The sequence below is a fragment of the Boleophthalmus pectinirostris genome, unplaced genomic scaffold (assembly GCF_026225935.1).
Source record: "Boleophthalmus pectinirostris isolate CB_2022bp ecotype Guang Dong unplaced genomic scaffold, ASM2622593v1 HiC_scaffold_4, whole genome shotgun sequence".
NCBI lineage: Eukaryota > Metazoa > Chordata > Actinopteri > Gobiiformes > Gobiidae > Boleophthalmus > Boleophthalmus pectinirostris.
Window position 1 is genome coordinate 21,775,304 of NW_026571353.1, and position 18,758 is coordinate 21,794,061.

At 38.7% G+C, this 18,758-nt stretch overlaps 1 protein-coding gene across 1 annotated transcript in view; it reads left to right on the forward strand.

Moving 5' to 3' along the window:
- The first annotated feature begins 13,674 nt into the window (after positions 1 to 13,674).
- Positions 13,675 to 18,758, forward strand: part of tmem8b (transmembrane protein 8B) — a 33,671-nt gene continuing 28,587 nt past the window's right edge. The window contains exon 1 of the mRNA XM_020918068.2: positions 13,675 to 13,795. The gene's annotated coding sequence lies outside the window, so the exon portion shown is untranslated. The remainder of the gene's footprint in view (positions 13,796 to 18,758) is intronic.

An 18,758-nucleotide genomic window follows, 5' to 3' on the forward strand; every position in this document is an offset into this window, starting at 1 on the left:
GTGTTAAGCATGTGTGAATGAAATAAAACACAACTCCAAGTCTATTTTTAATACGGAAACAATATAACGAAGATCAGAAGCGCAAGGCCCTTTAAATGTAATAAAATTTAGTTCAAAATAATGATTGTTAATAGAGCTTTTTTCTCCCATTAGTTTTCTTTCTCTACTCCTATTTCCCAAACAAACGTGAGGTATCATGGTAATATACAGCAAGCTCTCATGTCACTTCAAAGACACTTCTCTCCCGAGGCTGCCTGTTTTTGTCAATACTAATGAAAGACAATGCAAAGTGCTTGTTAAAGATCTTCTCAACATATCAATGAAATCAATGGTTGTCACTTGGTAATAAACAAAGAGTGTTCACTATGACTGACTGTGGAATCAAAAGATACACAGAGAGACATTTATTGATACTTTGCAATGACATCGTGCTGGGGGTGTTCTGAACCATCCACCATTAGAGATGTATGTAGTAGTTACCATGGCGATACAATGAACACATTAGCAAACACTGACAAAAAAAAGTTTTTAAATCATCTGAAATCTCAAGAAATAATACAAAATGGGTGGAAACAACACATTTTTGGGAGCCTGTGTTCAATACGTGTGTTCATGGTGTCTGACTAATTGAAAAACTGTTGACCATGCTGGGCAGCTTGTGATCGCAATTTTATATATGTGAGACTTTAAGAGTACAAATCACCTCACCTGTTGTAGTTGAATCAAGTCGGCTCTTTCTGGTCAGATTCTGTTAAAGTAAAACTCAGATTAAGGTAATTAACAGAGCTTCTGACAGAGTAGTGCTTTCGGTTAGCATCACACCCCCAGGGAATGTTCATAACATCAGCTGCAAAGTATCAATATGAGATGTAACCTGCCACAGATCAAGAAATGTCTTCTTGTTCTTTTAAGTTGGCGCAGATTTGCCCATAGTTCAGTGCTAACACTTGAGTTTAATGGCTCATTAAGTCATAAATTAGAGCCGCTGTGATTTAGGAGCTCATTCTCTGGTTGATGAATTAGCTTGGACAGATATGAGTCATGCTCTGGTCCCCCACAACCTAAAATAATCCTCACAAGGACTTCGGCCTTGTCCCTGCAGTGTCTGGTGCTAACCCGATCATTACAAAACTACCATGAATAACAGACAGTCATTGAGCGAACCTTCACATTTACTTTGATCACTGGTGTGCAAACAAGTCTGCTGCTGTCCTTCGCAGAAATCAGTAATTAAGAAGATGGGGCTGATTTGATTTGAAGATTACTATTATTACAAATTGGTGAAATACAGAATCATTGCACATTTTTAATAATAATCATCATCATCATCATCATGCAGTGGTCTTATATAGTGCTTTTCACAGTAACTCAAAGATGCCTCGCAATAGTATAACACAAAAACATTTGGTCCTTTGGTCTAGAGACACAAACAATAAAGAGCTTTCTTCATGTATTGACATTTACTTCAAAACAGTCCACTATGGAAGTGCCACGTACATTTACTGTACTAGTGTATATGTGAATGTTATATGAGATTAGATTCTTTGGTCTTATATAAGTCCACATTAGAGCTCCCAGTCAGTGTGAGGACATTTGTGGTTGCGGGAGCTGTTCAAATAATGAGAGCCAACACGTGACTTGTTTCATTATTTAAATGGACTCAATTGATTTCTTGTGATTGGTCTGCAAGTGAAATAGACTGCATTGCAGACCTTGCTGCAACATACATTAAATGTAGTTTTATCCAAAGGGAAATGCCGGTGGAACAGACCGGGCCAGATGCTCCTGGTCCCGGTATGGGGGTGCAGCCTCGGGGGGCAGAAGTGTGTGAGCTGTGTGGTGGTGGCCCGCACGCCGGAGCGACGAGCTGCTGCTGCAATCTACGTGCGCACTGCGGCCAGACTGACAGGGCCTCGTGTCCAATGAGCAGCTCCGACATATTGAGGTTGTCAAATCAAAGCCAACGAGGAGGACGTCGTCTTCATTACGTCATGCACAACAGCTGGTCGTTGGCAAAAGAGCTGAAGAAATGTAGAGCAGCAGAGCGTCTGAGAACCGCAGCCGGGCTGTAGCCCATCGCACACACGGCGCTCGGAAAGATGTGGCAGCTGGCGCGGTCGGCCCGGGGATGTAGCCGCGCGGGGCTGCTGGTGCTGGGGTGCGCCTGTCTCTGTGCGCTCGGAGGTGAGTCCGCTGCACTCTGGTCCGCTCTGTACGCGCGGCTTCACGGGAGCTGTTCCTTTGTCGTGGTGCTGAAATCCAGCAGTAACAACAACAAGCGTCGCGTCCCGCTTCATCCGCCACTCATAACGACATAAACCACAGTATGACAGCGGTTGCTCTAACACGCGGACAACTCGGACTAATTACGTCTTGACAGATAGTCTGTGGTCTTGAGATTACTGATGTGATGTTAGCAGCGGACACTGGACGGGCTGGACGTGTAGTCTCCGGGCTCTTTTAGGCGCTCTTGTCGTTCTCAGACGTGGCTTAAGATCAGATAAGAAGTTTTGGGGAGTTTGGAGGAATTGATACGACACATATTTAAACTAATCATCTCTTTTGACGTAAAACTAAAGCTGTTCTTTTGGCACCACGTCTCGCAGTGTTTCCATCCACTGAGCTGTGTGACAGAAGCATAAGAGGGGAACATAAAGCGCCGTGCTCTGTTATGGGATGTAAGCTCATATCTGAGGCGTGTGGGAAGATGCGGTGATTCGGACTTACTTGTTGCTGTTGACGTGGCTTTTGGGAAATATTGTGTCACTGGGCAGCTCAAACTGCATCGCACCGCAAAAACTGCATCATCCAAATTTGTTTTGTTAAATCATTGTTTACATTTTATATTATTGCTTTGTAGACTTGAGATGAGATGAGATAACTGGAAGAAGTCCTTTGTTTTGGCTATGAACAAAAAGACAATAGATAGATAATAGATGTACCCGGAGCATAACTTGTGTTCTGTTGGCTATTTCAACTATCTTTGACTTATATTACTATTAGAGTAAGTGAAATCCCAGTAGTGTGTTAACTGCCCAGTGTCTTCAGTACTAATAATTTTGTGGCCGCTGCTGAACCGTGGGAGGATGTTGCAGTTCTTGTCTGACTTGTTGCTGTTTATTTGTCTATGGGGAAATACTTAATGTGTGTTAGTGAGCTCTGATTCTTATATAAGCAAGTGGCATAAAACATAGCTAGACGGCTTCGATATAAAAGGACAAATAATAGCTATAGACATTGGCGTGTCCTTGCAAACATATAATCATTTTGTAATTTCAGTTCTCCACTTCAAACACTGGTCTATTTTAGCAGCCCACATCACTTACACACACTTCTCGAAAAATTAGGTTTAAGCAGCATTTTCAAAGCGCTCTGAGTAAATCTGTAGTGCAGATGACAAAAAGTGGGATTATGTCTATATTAAGCCTGTAACTGAATAAAACAGTGGTTGGGGAGGTGCTCATTGAAGAGATTAGCGCATTCCCAAACACGCTGCAGAGGAAGCCTTTGTGCTCTGAACGTGATGTCTGTATTAGCTTGCTGTCAGGGTTACACAGTTGGATATGTCACCTTTTTGGCTATTATTATTATTGTTATGGTAATGCGTGGAGATGCAGTTACCTGGAGACAGTTGTCACAAGTACATGTGGATATAGTGAGGTTAATTACCCATGTGGCTCTCGTTAAAGTGCTTTCATTGAGGAGAGCTTTCAAATGGCATTTTTTAAATCAGTGCTTTAATGACTGGTGTAATGTATGCGATATCCTTGTGGGCGTAGGTTGCTAATGATTTCTTATATGACACTCGCAAAAGGGAAAATGTGTAATTAAGGGATGCTTTTTCTCTGGGTTGAGGGTTCAAAGCCAGGGCTAGTCACTCAAGATTTCTGAATAAAGAGAAACTCATTGGTGCCTTGCAAATAATTTTTTGTTTATGTATTTGTTTGCATTGGTTGGTGTATAGTTATAATAAACACATCTTCAAATCTAATGTTATGTCAGGCTTCATGTTGTACAGATAAGTGGAGTTATCGACAGAGCGATCATCCAGTTGTTAAATCAAAACCAAATCAAAATCACTTCAGTTTAGAGATTCATCCATCTCAAACAAACCCAAAATTGTGAAGTACATATAGACGAAATTAACATTAAAAACTCACATACCTAAAATTTAAAAATATAAACTGTTGCAGACAAGTACAAACAGAAAGTCTCCTATTATTGAGTCACCACTTCATTCATCATATTTACCCCATCAAACATCTTTTCACACTCATCATTGTTCAGCTTTCTCTCCTTCAACTATCTCCAATCTGAGGCCCATTGTAGATGTAACAAACAGCATGAGATTAATTTGCTCCTTTTTCTCAAGAGCATTCCAACCAGGCTACTTTGTCAGTATTATAGTCATAAGAAATGGAAGATATGCAGCATAGGTTTTTTTTCTGTGAAAACTAACATGGCTATAATTACATTATTGGCGAATTACAGTCTAATTGAGCTAATTGAAAAAGTGAAGGCTCAGGGTCAGCATGGGTATTAATTACAAATTTTTCATAATTGGACTCCAAATTATTATGTAATATTCATTTTTATGAATTTTTTACTTTATAACATAGAGCAGGGATCCCCTACTAAGCATCTGGTACTGGGGCCTGGAGAAAAAATATATATCTATATAAAAAAATATAAAAATCCTTTTAATCTACCACCGTTTTACTCAAAAAATATAATGCAAGAGTTATAAGCTTTTTGTGCTGTTATTACTGGCCCTAACCTCTCCATAGGTCCCTGTTATGTTATATTTATAGCATAGTGCTGATTTCAGAAATGCGAAATCCTTCTTTGCAAAGTTGAAATGCAGATATACATTCACATTTCTTCACATGACCAAATAAAAAAAGGCACATACTGTGAACCCACAGCCTTCAGTGAGTATTTGTGACATGTGTTTTGCATATATAGGTAAACATGTAATAAGAATCATTGCATAAAGAGAGTCCATATATCAGCCATTACCGCGAGTGCAATAGATGCCCATGACCAGAGCGAAACAGGACCTACGAGCTTTGTCTGGGATTAGACTTCAGCTGTTGACACCCAGATTGCTTCATCCGTCTGCGTTTGCACCTCCTTACTGTGCCTTTTAGTATTCCACTCTGCTCCTATAGGTGCTAGGCCAGGCAATATAGTGCAGGAGACATACATTAGACCTGGGAGCCCATTGGAAAAGCCTATCTGTACTCGTGCCTCTGCGCTTGGATCATCGTCAAGGCACTGGGCGAGTGTGCAGTCACAAATCAGCATTAGTACAGTGGGCTCACTTACTGTCTCGCTATTAACTCGCGGCAAATTGGTGTCATGCTGTTTTAGAGGCGCTCTCTTTTCATTGCACACTCTGGTAATATGGCTCTTTTTGTACACATTACAGGTGGGCAGTCTGTGAGAATTATTCTGAAGAGACTGTAACTAAACTGTGCTGGTTTTCTGGGCAGAGAGAGGGGAGATTAGCTGTAGTTTCGAATGGGACAAGATCTCATGCCTCAAGATTTTACAAATTATCCATCTGGAGATTGGAGAATGATCTTGTGATATTTTGCTCTTTTTCATTTGCTACCAATTTGCAACCAATGTAGGTTAAGTTACATTAGACAGCTGAACTATTATTACTATTTACCAAGGAGCCTATGCTTTTATTGAAATAAGACCAAATAACAAAACAAAAGAGAAATAAATACAAACTAAATGTATTCAGTTATGTTTCGTTTGTATAATGAGACAGGAACAGTGCACAATATACAGAAACACTGTACACCTTAATATGACAGATGCATTGTACCAGGTTGTGGCCTTATTTCTATCTAGTAGTAGTAGTCCCTGTCTAAATCTCATCTTGTCTTGTTTTCATGGCCCCAGTACCATGTATAACGTCTCGTGGGGTTATATCTCATCCCACCCCTATTAGCAATAGCAGCAGCATGTGTCATATTCATTGATTTTAAGCACACATTTTAAACTGTGCTACAGCGGTGATGTTTGCATAATTTAGTATATTCCATATATAATCTCATGCACATTTCTTTGATCGCTGCTGACACTTTCCTCTCTACTGTTCCCAGTGTGTCTTATGTTAAAAGTGTTAAACAAAACATCAGATCAAACCTATCAGTCCATGCTCTTCACACAAACTGCAGACTCCTTCTTCAGTGACACATGACTGCTCCATCACCCACACCACCACCACCCAGCCACGTCTCACTGTTTAACAGTCTTATCTGAGATGTGCCCATAGTAATTATGGGGCTCACTTGGTTACTCTCAGCTGGGCCCACCCAAGGGGCGTGCTGCTGCCTGATGGTTCCCGTAGGTAATACATGTAGGTAATATGGCAGATTACACCTGTCACTTGTCCTCTGCTTTTATATGCAGTGCCTGCAGTGGATGTAATCCCAGGACATTATGCGGGACGAGAGTGAGTGTGCATACAGACACCCTCTCAGCTGCTTATAAAGGAGTTTAAGTGTCTGATCACATATTGAGATGATCTAGCCTTGTCCAGGCTGTTTGCCAGGTTCAAGGAGAAGCTTGTCATTACACTGAAGATGAGGTAGTGATCCTCTTGTAGACAGGGTGGCCATACGGTATTAATCATAATTTTCTTTTTAATCTGGTTCCTGAGCTGTGCTGTATACTTTTCGTCAAATCCCTGTGTTTTCTCCTCCCTCAGACTGCCTCTTTGTCACTGAGTACTTCACACGAACGCCTCGCAAGCTCAATGCTTTCAACTCCTTCGCCAGTGTGGAATTGTTCCACTTCAATGTGCCTGATGACACCATGATGGCCGTTTGGAACCTCATCACCTTCAAGGAGCAAGGGGGCACTTTCGGAGACAACTGCCCAAACCGCAACGTGACTGTGTAAGACCAGGCTACTGCACAAGAAAATGTAGTGCGTGAAATGGGTCGTAGGCTGAGTTGTTTTCCCTTTGACTGAATAAGAATCTGCGGTTCTCTTCCTGTGTAGTATAAAAATAGTCTGTACCTCACAGTTTTATATAAGCGAGGTGATAGAGCCTAGTTCACAGTGTATGTGATTACTGTGGTCTTCGGCATAAGGAGCTTCTGCAAGAGTATTAGCTCAATATTCTGCATTAATCAGGCCAATTTATATCTGACAGCCATGTAGTGCATCATAAGGAGAGTTACTTATGTTTGATTGACACACACATGATTAATATGATTGGTTTTACTCTCTTCTTAAAGGTGTACCATGTAACTTTTTCTGGTGGAGGGTCTGCCACAGTGAAGATGTTATTGTTTTACCTGAAATGTTCTATATTACGGCATTAAATGTATATATGTCCATAGAGACCAAGGCAAGTTAAAGGTCAGATCAGTGGAGAGACAACCCCCCCTCACAGTAATAATAACTGTGTATTATAAGTCTGGATAAAATAGATGGCTAGAATTATTGAGAATATTTTTCCAAGCATTTTAGCATGGTGCATGTTTTAAGGGAAGTGCCTAATATTACGTTGTGATTGACAGGTACTTCCGGTCTGGGGCTCCACCTGTAATAAACCCCCTGTACACCAGATTCCCTCGGGACACGGTGGTCCCCGGGTCTTTTGCAGTGACACTGACCTGGACACTTCCAAACCGGACGACTGGAGCATTTAATGTCACCAGTCCACTCCCTGGAGACTGGTTCCTGGCTGCGCACCTGCCCAAGGATGAAGGCAAGATCTCAGTCAAGGTAAGATACAAGTTTATCCTGATGACGATATTCAGATGATTTTATAGTAATCTGTCAGTACTGTGCCTGCAAATATCATGGTATTCCAAAAAACACAAACCTATGTTATATATATATTTTTTATCTTAAGTGACACACATTCAATTTCCATTTTGCATTTTTTATTTATAATATTGCATCTGATTCTGAAAAATTAGCTGGAACAGATATCAGCTTTTAAATATTGGTTGAGCTGATATCCTGTTTAGACATATAAATTGATGTAATAAGACGGTTGTATGGCTACTGGTTGTATTTGGCCCTTAAAGTTTCATAATGTTGAATTTGTATTCATACAAATTTGTTCTGTGGTTACTTTAGTGATAAATAACAGCAACATAACACATTTCTATCAGTTTTGTTGAAATATATGCTATTACCAAAACTGAAAAAGCTGTCTCCCTAACAAAAAAGCTAGCAAAATATGTTGTTTTTTGATATATATATATATATATATATATATTATATATATATATATATATATATATATATATATATATATATATATATATATATATATATATATATATATACTTTCTCCAAATAAGTTTTGTTGTTGCTCAGTTATTTTGCTACTGATCATAGTTTGAACATGGCTGACAGCACTTTTTCATTATAGCTTAGTAATTGCATTAACTCTATTGTAAATGCAATTGCTTATCAAGCTGTGAAATGACTATTAATGTGCTCCGCAATTATTTCATAATCAAACCACAAGCTGCAGAACTTATACTTTGTAGACTCATGGTTATTAGAATCAGGGATCTAGAAGTAATGTTTGGCAGAAATGCTTTATGTGTATGTGTATGTGAACACCCATTCACCAGCAACAGTGTCATAATGTCTCTAGATAGAAGTTGGTCTAGCTCGCATTTATGTGAAAAGGTAGTGTTCATTAAATATTCACTATTAATTAAAGGCACTGTACCCATTTTTTTATGTCTTGAAACGTAAAAACAGAACTAGTTAATTTTAAACCATGTGAAGTGGTCCAATGTTCTTCCTTACTTACCTTGAGCATTCTGAGGATCCTAATTAGTCACCATGGTGAGTTTATAATACTTTTCACAACTCTCAGAGCCCATTGGAGTGGAATTTGATCATAACATAATGAATAGTTTGTTCATAGTTTCTCAAAAGTGATTCAGGCGTAGTGTTCAGAATTGGGGAATTAATCAAGTTAATAATAAAAAAAAATCGTTATTAATTAAGTCTTAAGTTATTTTAAAGTGTTAGCAATTAGATTTATCAGATCTGATTATCTTGTAATACCAATATTATTACTAAAATCTGAAAAAAAAAGGCCTTTGACATATAGAACTGAACTGAACTGAAAGAATATCACCCTTTTAAAAAATACACAATTTACTTTTTTATGTAGGAGGTAAAATATGGGTTGAAAGGACTTTCATTTTATTTTGTTGTCAGTATGTAGTCTCTGGGGAATATTGCTAGTGATGACATCCTCTATTATTACGCTGGCTCGGCATAGAAAGCAAAATGCACAGACAAGCATTTAATATTTTTTATACAATTTCCAATTGTCAGTGCTGTAAATCTGAACTCTGAATCACTGTTGTACTACTTTTCAATCAGAGTTAGCGGAGTGCTAACAAGTGTTATGTAATTTCACTTTGATGAAATCTACATCAAGTATTCTCCCTTCACGGTTACTTAGCTCTTGCTTACAACTCAAGAATGTAAAAAAAAAAAAAAAATGTCTACGCACCAACTGTGTAATGTGTGACTGAGCTCAGAGCAGCAGAACAGTGGCACAACGTTTTTGGTTCTATTACTCTCCTCTATTTGACCACCTAAACTCCTGCTGATTTCCATTTCAGCCAATTTATTTACCACCGGTACAGCATTTGCTTTGTGGGTTTTTTTACAGGCTGGCAAAAGTGCATCTGCAACAAACAATCAAAAATACCATCAAAAGTTGCCATCCGTGCAGCGTGTCCAGAAAAATTGGTTTTCTTTCGAGCGCCATGAGAATAGGAAGAACCGCGGTGAATGTGACCAGTTTCTATTGAATGGTGAAGAATAACACACCTATTGTAAATTGTGCTTAGAGAGGTATTCTCATAGCAGTCACAATGGGATGTGTCCTCTGAAGGCAAAGAAAGCAGAACAGAGATTACACACCACATTGATAATAATAACACTATAGATAGATTGAAGGCTTTAGCGAAGAAAATATTCTTGGTGTTTTTTTCCTGTTGTCAATACAAAAATAATTTTTCTCATTCCTTTCAATGGACTCATTCCTTTCACAACACCTTTTGAAGATGAAGAGGTTGAGGAGGCATTTCAGATTGGGAAGAGTAGGGTTGTGGGTTGTAGCAAAGACAGAAAGATTAAATCCTGAGCCCATAAGAAGCAACCTGTGTAGCACCAGTTGTACATCTACCACAGTACACAAAAACTCTGGATTATACCTTTACAATTCATGGACTTTCAGAATTTATGGACTTTTGCAAAAAAATGAGGACCATTGCATAGCTATTAACAATTCAAAACTAAATATTATATCTTTTGAAATGGTCCTCAGAGTATAGCCTATAACAAGAAGCTGAAACCCATGAATACTATATGCCTTTACAGTGTTAGACAAGCAACAAGGAATCAGACAAGGAAAGGGAAAATTATTCTTTCAGGCTGAATTCACGCTACAATATAAATATTAATACAACTCAATGTTCTTCTGTTTCCTTTGCTTTGCCTGTCATTGGCCTATCTTTTATCAGTCTTTAATCTTCACCTTATTTAACTGCTGATTCAAAATGCATGCTCTACCGTGACATTTGTGAGTGAGAGGATTTACATGATGAAACAGGGAACTGGAAAAACCAAAGGTAAACTGTAGTTCACGTTGTCAGATTGCAGATCTGTTACGGCATGTTGCGTTAGATTATTCAGGTATCTCCTTCAGACTGAAAACTTCACCAGTGCCTCTGAGTTTTTTGTCTTTCTAAAAGTGAATATTCTCTGCGGGTCGGTCTGAGTGAAGGAGCTAACAGAATCCAATTAGTCAAGGTTTCAACCGGGACTTTGTCTGTTCTATGGCCTAAATGCACTTTCGCTGGCAAGAAAAGGGCAGGAATTTGAATAGACAGAGCAAATTAAGCACATATTCTAGCAAAAGATAAAAGTCTAAAAAGATGTCTTTAGAAAACAATGGTGTGAAGTCATATTTTACAACTAATTAATACTATTATAGCCAGTATTCATTGATTTTAGCTTCCTATAGGCGCTATTTAAAGGACTACAATTCTTATCTTAAGACAACATTAATGCCATACTGTGAAACATTCTAGCAGTAACATTTCCATGAAGCAGATGGCAAGTTACATAGCATATTATAGCAAAGCAACTATTACATATTTTCTCACAAGTATCACAGTATTGTATATGATTATCATTTTACATTACATTTATAACCGTTATTCTTTTTTACTATTTGGATCAAATATAATGGCATTTTTCCAAATTCTTGCTGTAAAAGGGATTATATCTCTGAAACCTATAGCAACACAAGCTCTTTGTTCTGTGCTGCGCCTTATTTAAAACACAGCTCCACACATGCTGCTCGCTCTGACAGGCTGCAATAAATCAAAGGGTCACCCAGCAGCACCTCTCGGACTAATGACATGTCACGGTAATTGTGGCTGGAGCAAGAGGGGTTAGCCATCAGATGACAGGATAAATGACCTTATTTGGCATTCACACCTGTCCTTTTCAATGAGATGGGAAAGGCGCTGTTCCCCTAAAACGCTTTTTAACACAAGATCATGCATGGCCCAGTGTATGTACGTCATTGTGCCTCAGTTTATCAGGCAAGCACATAAATGTTATTGTGAAGGGGAATAGTGTGGTGGAGCATAGGACAGTGCTATTATTAGAAAGATAACAGCTTCCCTTGCAGGATTTTGAGGCGTTCTCCTTTTTACTAGCTCTGACGTGTCATTGGAGACTTGCAGTAAATACTTAAAAGTGCCAATGGCAAATAAGGCTGCTCATTTCTCCAAAATACAGTTAACATAGTAAGTGTTTTAAAGGTCCTGTATTATGCACAATTGACTCTTGTGAGCTTTAAACCATGATAGAATATTGTTGCTTCCTGAAAAACATGCCCGAAGTTGTGTTTTGTTTCTTTCACACATGATTAAGTAATCCTCTATTATTAGTCTCTCCACATTTCCAGATCTTAAAATACTGTATTCCACTTTGTGATGTCATGAAACGTTTTACCACCAGTACTTGGTGTCAATGCTTGTCTAATTTACACAATGAAATAGCGACTTATATATTAAGCACATTGTTAAATCAGTGTTTAATAGACAGATAAAAATATGTTCCTTGCATCTACATTTTATAATGGCAATGAGTCTTTATATTATCCATTTGTTTTGTTAAGGTTATATGTTGTGCTTGCAGGGCCTGTCTGAAGAGTGCCAGTACCTGTTCCAGCCTCAGCTCATCGTACAAAGGCTCATTGGGATCTCAGTGTTGTACCCTGGATACTTCATAGACCAGATGATCCCCGCCCACAACAGATCTGCACTTTACAAGTAGGTTTTTTTGAATTTTGAATCAGGGTACACTTTTGTTGGTTAAAAAGATTACATGGCACACCACCTACAAAAATACTATCAAATTGCACCATTTAGAGAAAAAAATGCAAATATTTTTCTTGCCCCTGTGTCTGGTCCTTTCGATTTGACAGTGATAATTGTTATGCCTTTTCATTTTGTCCAGAAGTAGCTCAGTATACTCCGGAATAGTAAAGATAGTAAAGTTCAGTTAAATGCATGTGACTTTAACTATACTGAAATTTGATTTTTTCCCCCCAACGCACACCTGACAGGATTTCAAGGCCCAACGTGTTACCCATCACACTGGTTGATTAATTAGACCAATGAGGGATTACACTGAAGAGTGACACTGACAATATTAGAAAGTAATGATGTGTTGTTGTTTTTTTTAATGTGGTAAAGGTGTAATGGGTGGTTGAAAGGCAAATTGATCATATTTTGCAGTAAATTAAGAACTGAAAAATAACCATTAAAAATATAAATCTTTGCAATGCTGATTCTAAGTTTTACCCAATCTGTGTTTTCATATTCATGCATACTGCACTGATACGTTGCAGTGACATCAAATTGGGGGTGTTCTACATGGATGCGTATTGGAATACACTGAATGTTTATCAGTTACCATAACACAATACACAAATTTTGTAAACACTGCTAAATAAATTTTAAGATCGTTGGAAAACTCAAGGAAAAAAAAAATCTAAATGTATTTAAAAATCAAATTTTTAGGAGCCTTTGATCCATGGTCCGCTTTAGGCATTAGATATTCAGCATAAACGTGAAAGTGAAACTAAAAAACTGTTGGCTTGTGATTGTAATTTTATGAAAGACTTTTTTAAGAGCACATATCAGTTCACCTATTATATTTCCAACCAAAATTTGCTCTTTCTGGTCAGATTGTGTTATATCAAAGCTCAGATTAAAGTCTAACTGGAGCAACAGAACTTCAGACAAAATAGTACCTTCAGTTATCATCACACCCCCAGAGAATGTTGATGACATTAGCTGCAAAGTATCAATACTAAGTGTAAATGTGCAGATAAAGGCCTATCTTTTGTGCTCTGTTGCAGCACTACTCTCCTCCTAGCGTACATTTGTATTCTGACCATCTCTCTGTGTGTGTCTGGGCTTTTGCAGAGTGTTCATCCCCAATTATGTATCAAAGGTCAAAGTTCAGCTGGTAAACTGCAGCACAAAGAACAAGAGCAGCGACAGTTGTCCCGTGGTGCTGAAGATAAGAGCCCGGGCGCCTCCAGTGCATAACTCAAGTGCCCTGGACTGTCGGGAGTGGAATCCCTGTGAACTGGCCTCCGCCGCCCCCGCCTGGGAGCAGTGGTACTACATCCTGGTGGAGCGCTACCTCAGTAACGCCGATGTCTACTTCCGCATTGGAGTCCAAATCACAGGTCAGTGCTCAGTTTGACAGCATAGTTCAGTTTTATGAAAGGTATGGTATGTCCAAAGATACTGATTCCAACCACTGGGAGTCATTAAAGATATGTTGTTTTTTTTTCTTAAAATTTGCTATAGTAGAAAATTTTGTGATATTGTCATATTCATATCATATTTTTAATCTACGGTATAATGTTGTTTCCTTGTTAAAAACATACCAGGAGTTCTTTTTTGTTACACTGACGCATGTTAAACACACAAATCGTGCACATTTAGGATAAAGAAACAAAAACATCACCTTGTGATGTCACGTGGTACTACAGGAAGTGCTCCACTGTGTTTTTAAACTCCATACACCTTAACTAGAATCTAAAGATGATTTCAACCCCAAAATTGCCTATCTCTACTGAACACAAGGCAAAAAGGAGCTGTTAACTTGAAAACTACCGCTTCATGACATCAAAAGGTAAAACAGCATTTTGAGTTTGAAAGTGCAGACTGACTCTGTGAATGAAATGGTATGAATGAAACAGGTTTGTTTTTGATCAGGTAACTACATTCTAACACAGCTAAAAGCTCACAAAAGTTCATTTTGTGTAATATCTAACCTTAAATTAAATAGCATATACAATTTAACTTATATACTTAATATTCAAGTCCATGTTTGGGCACAATTTCAAGTCTGTGTCATTTAGAGATAGATTTAAAGCTTTGTAGGTCATGATTGCTGTGACTAAATTTATAATATATTTTTCCTGATTATGGTTGTTGTGGCCGATCTCTCTGGATTAGAGGCTAAAATTGTTTTGAAGCAAGTTGAAGTGTGAATGAGATCTAGTTCTCCTTTGCTCCTTGTATTAATTTGAAAATTAGTTGCCGAGTTGCAGTAGCTGCTCCCTTTGAGGTTTTCACACTGTGAGCGCCTCGCTGTTGTATAAATAAGAGTGTTTTACCAAATTTTCCAATTAGCCTAATTTATTGAATAACATCTTGGAGGTACTGTTGATTTCCATCTTCTTGTCATTGTTTTCAAATAAATTGTGATCTATTCTCTGTGACTGTGGGCTGCTGGCTTCCTGTTGGTTCATTATTTTTCACCCTGCTGCTTCTGGAGTGGTGCTATTGCATGACTCATAAATTAGGCCAAACAAATGCCTCTAGTGGAGCTGCTATATAGCGTAATCTAATACAAATGATTATGGTCTAGAACTGCATAATATATACAAAATCATATTATTATTCTATTCTATCTGAAAACATGGTATTTTTTATAAATTTTCTAGTTTCTTTTTTCAGCAAGTCACAGTTCAAATGTATTTCAATCCTGTTCCCTTATCCTGTTCTTTTCAGTGGCACATATTGAGTGTTGGACATGTGTTTTGATTGAAAACACTAGACTGCCGCTAAGGGACCATTAGGAGTCTTGCTGGAGGAAGACTGAAGCCCAAATAGCCCTGATTCTTGTGGGATTGCTAAGAGGCCAGTGATCGCATGACTAAGTGCTACATGCTGTTTTTTTGGGTATGGACAGCTCCTGTATTCTTTAGACTGGCTCCACGGGGATGGCCCTGATATCTGTAGGAAGTCCTCTCTCCCATGCAGCGCTGCCCTCCGCATGCTCTGTTCTGCACTTTGTCGCCATGGCAACACCCACACTAATTATTCACACTCTGTCTTTTTCCCCCGTGGCTGGCAGGCAGATCTTGGCGTGACCTTTTGTGGATTTAAATTGAGAAAGGGCTCAGGTTGGAGTCAGCACCTCCTGAGATGTTGTGGGCTCTCACTGGTAGGAGCTGTCTCATGAGTGTGGCCCTCTCGCGTCAATCTGTGCCAATTTACAGGTATCAGAGTCATGGCCACCACCTGTCAGCCCAGAATCCACTGACACTTAGAGATTTTCCTCTTGTTAAAATAGTAGCTTTGCTGCTTCTGTCTGGATTTCCCTTTAAAGCACTAAAGAGCTCAAGTGTAAATACCTCTATATGTATCATATATACTATTATGGTAACTTTTCTATTTTATATGCAAGGCGTCATCCTATCCAGTGAACCCTATCAGATTCTCGAACCTACGGATACCAGTTGAAAATTACTGATTGAATCTTTAATTGATTTGAAAGGTAATTTTAATAATACTATGGCACTTTATCTCAAATCTGTTACCATCCTTATACAGTCTACCAATGTAGTAGCCTATATTATTTAGATAGAAACAGATAATGAAAAAAGTACACTAGCTGCATATTTAACTTGCTTAATAGCCAGTGTTTTCTAACCTGACACTCATTTTAATTACAGTGTTGTCAGTAATATCTTGATGATAAATGGCATTAGATAGCATCAGGAGAAAATGTCCTTTGAAAGCATAATCTATCATTAAACTTTATAATAACTACACCTTTATTAGCTCTGATAAAACATCCATCCACCCATCCATCCATTTTCGTCCGCTTATCCGGGGCCGGGTCGCGGGGGCAGCAGCCTAAGCAGGGACTCCCAGACTTCCTTCACCCCAGACACGTCCTCCAGCTCCTCCGGGGGAACCCCGAGGCGTTCCCAGGCCAGCCGAGAGACATAGTCCCTCCAGCGTGTCCTGGGTCTTCCCCGGGGCCTCCTCCCGGTGGGACATGCCCAGAACACCTCCCGAGGGAGGCGCCCAGGAGGCATCCGGAACAGATGCCCGAGCCACCTCAACTGGCTCCTCTCGACGTGGAGGAGCAGCGGCTCTACTCCGAGCTCCTCCCGTGTGACTGAGCTCCTCACCCTATCTCTAAGGGAGCGCCCAGCCACCCTACGGAGGAAACTCATTTCGAGCGCTTGTATCCACGATCTCGTCCTTTCGGTCACTACCCAGAGCTCATGACCATAGGTCAAAAACATGGACATTCATAATGACCAAATATGTATAATAGTATAGTATTAATTGTTTATTAAGAAGAGATTCAGGCTCAGTAACTACTTAACTAAGGCTTTTAATTACGGTAAGTAGTTACTAAGCCTGAATCATACTTAATAAACAATTTTTTAATTATAATTTCAGATTTTCCTGTATAATGTTGTTTCTTCATCACAAACATACCTGGAGTTTTGTTTTGTTTTGTTTTATTCACACATGTTTAACACAGAAAAACTGCATATTTAGGATGAGCTCTTCTCTCAAACAGAAAACATACTCTTCCACCTTGTGATGCTATGTGGTAATACTGAATGCGCTCCACTGTGTTTTTAAACTCCATATGCTTCATTGCAATCATTTGATGAGTTCAGCACTGCATGGCATTGCCAGTCTCTACTAAACAAAAGGTAAAAGGCAGCTATTAACTTGAAAACTACATGACATCACAAGGTGTAACAGTGCATTTTGAGCCTTAAAGCTGTAGACAGACTAATAATAAAAGATTAGCCAAACATGTGTGAATGCAAAAAAAACAAAAAAAACAACTTTAGGTATGTTTTAGAGGAGGTAATATCAACATATATCATGGCTTAAAGACAAATCAAGAGTGGCAAGAGCAAATTTTGCATAATATAAGACCTTTAAGGCTAATTAAATTCTAGTTATTACAATGTGTTACCTAATATGCAGAGCCTGTGATACATTTCTTTGGATGCATTCTGTGTTCTCACAACAATATGCAGTATTAAATATCTTTGCTATTACCAATCAACAGAACTACATGAACATCAAACTCCTCCAATGGTCAGAGACAAAACAGCACACCTATAAAACAAAGACATCTATCGCATTGTACTGTTTTTGTTGTTCAGTGAGTTTTGATGCTGCTCTTCCGATGACCATTTCTTCTGTGAGCTGGTTATGCTGAATGAGGGCTTATCCTGTTGGCAATTACTGTGAATCTTTGTCTCATTAAAACGCAGTGTACAGCAGCTCTGAACCTTGCTGTTTACATTGTGGCAGCCAGCCGACGGGGATCATTTCAAACATTTGCAAAAGCCCTTGGTTGCTCAGTGTGCTTAATGATGGCAGTGAAAGAAGTGACTCTCTGCAGCCTGTCTGTGGGAGAGTTCTCTGTGAGTGGTTGTTTGATTTTATGATGATGATTATGATATTACACAGCTGTCAGAATGTGAAGGGTAAAAAGCTTCTGTGTCAGAGATATGATCATGTAGTAAGGTTCACAAACCTTCACTTCTGTAACAAAAAAATTTACATAAGAGCTTCCTAATACCATCATTGATCATTCAAAATGGATTCAAACCTAAATTGTGCCTCAGCCTAAATGTAAACCTTTAACACTGATAACAAATCATGGCATGTTAATTATAGTCAAAAGCAGGCTAAAAAATAGTAATACTGAGAAGACATTTATGTATAATTATTTTTTGCTATATGTATTTTATTTATTTATTATTTTTTATTTTTTCTATTTTGCAGTCACATAATACACATAATACACACATAAGACTTTGTAGACCTCATTATAGTTTCCTCCCACCATTTACTCACCCAAAGTTGTATTTGGAGTGATTTGTGCAATCTTTAATCGACGCCATATTGCCGATCAATCCCTGTTTTCACTGCCACAAGCATATGCCCACTGCTCTCCACTTACTTCATTCTCAATTTTATTTTCTTAATTTGTGATACGCACAGGATTCAGCAGCATTGTGTAGTCATTTTGGTGCAAATGAAAAAAATAATAAAAAATCTGCTGCTTGCTAATGTGCTGTTCAGTTATCCGTAGGAGGTGCCAACCCTTTGTCGTGATTGTTGTATTTATGGCAATGTCAGCTCCCACTGGACATGCGGAAGTCAGTGTGCTGGTTTCTTTTATCATGTCATTTTAGATGAATAATGCAAATTTAAATGTGAAAATTATATTACAAGGATCCACTGGTGTCCTAGGTTATAGCTATATAGCAGACACAAGCACAATAGGTCTTCTTTAAAGCATTACTCCCTAATGTATCTGTTTTGCTGCTCCAGTGGCATCAGATAATTTAAAATGTATAACAC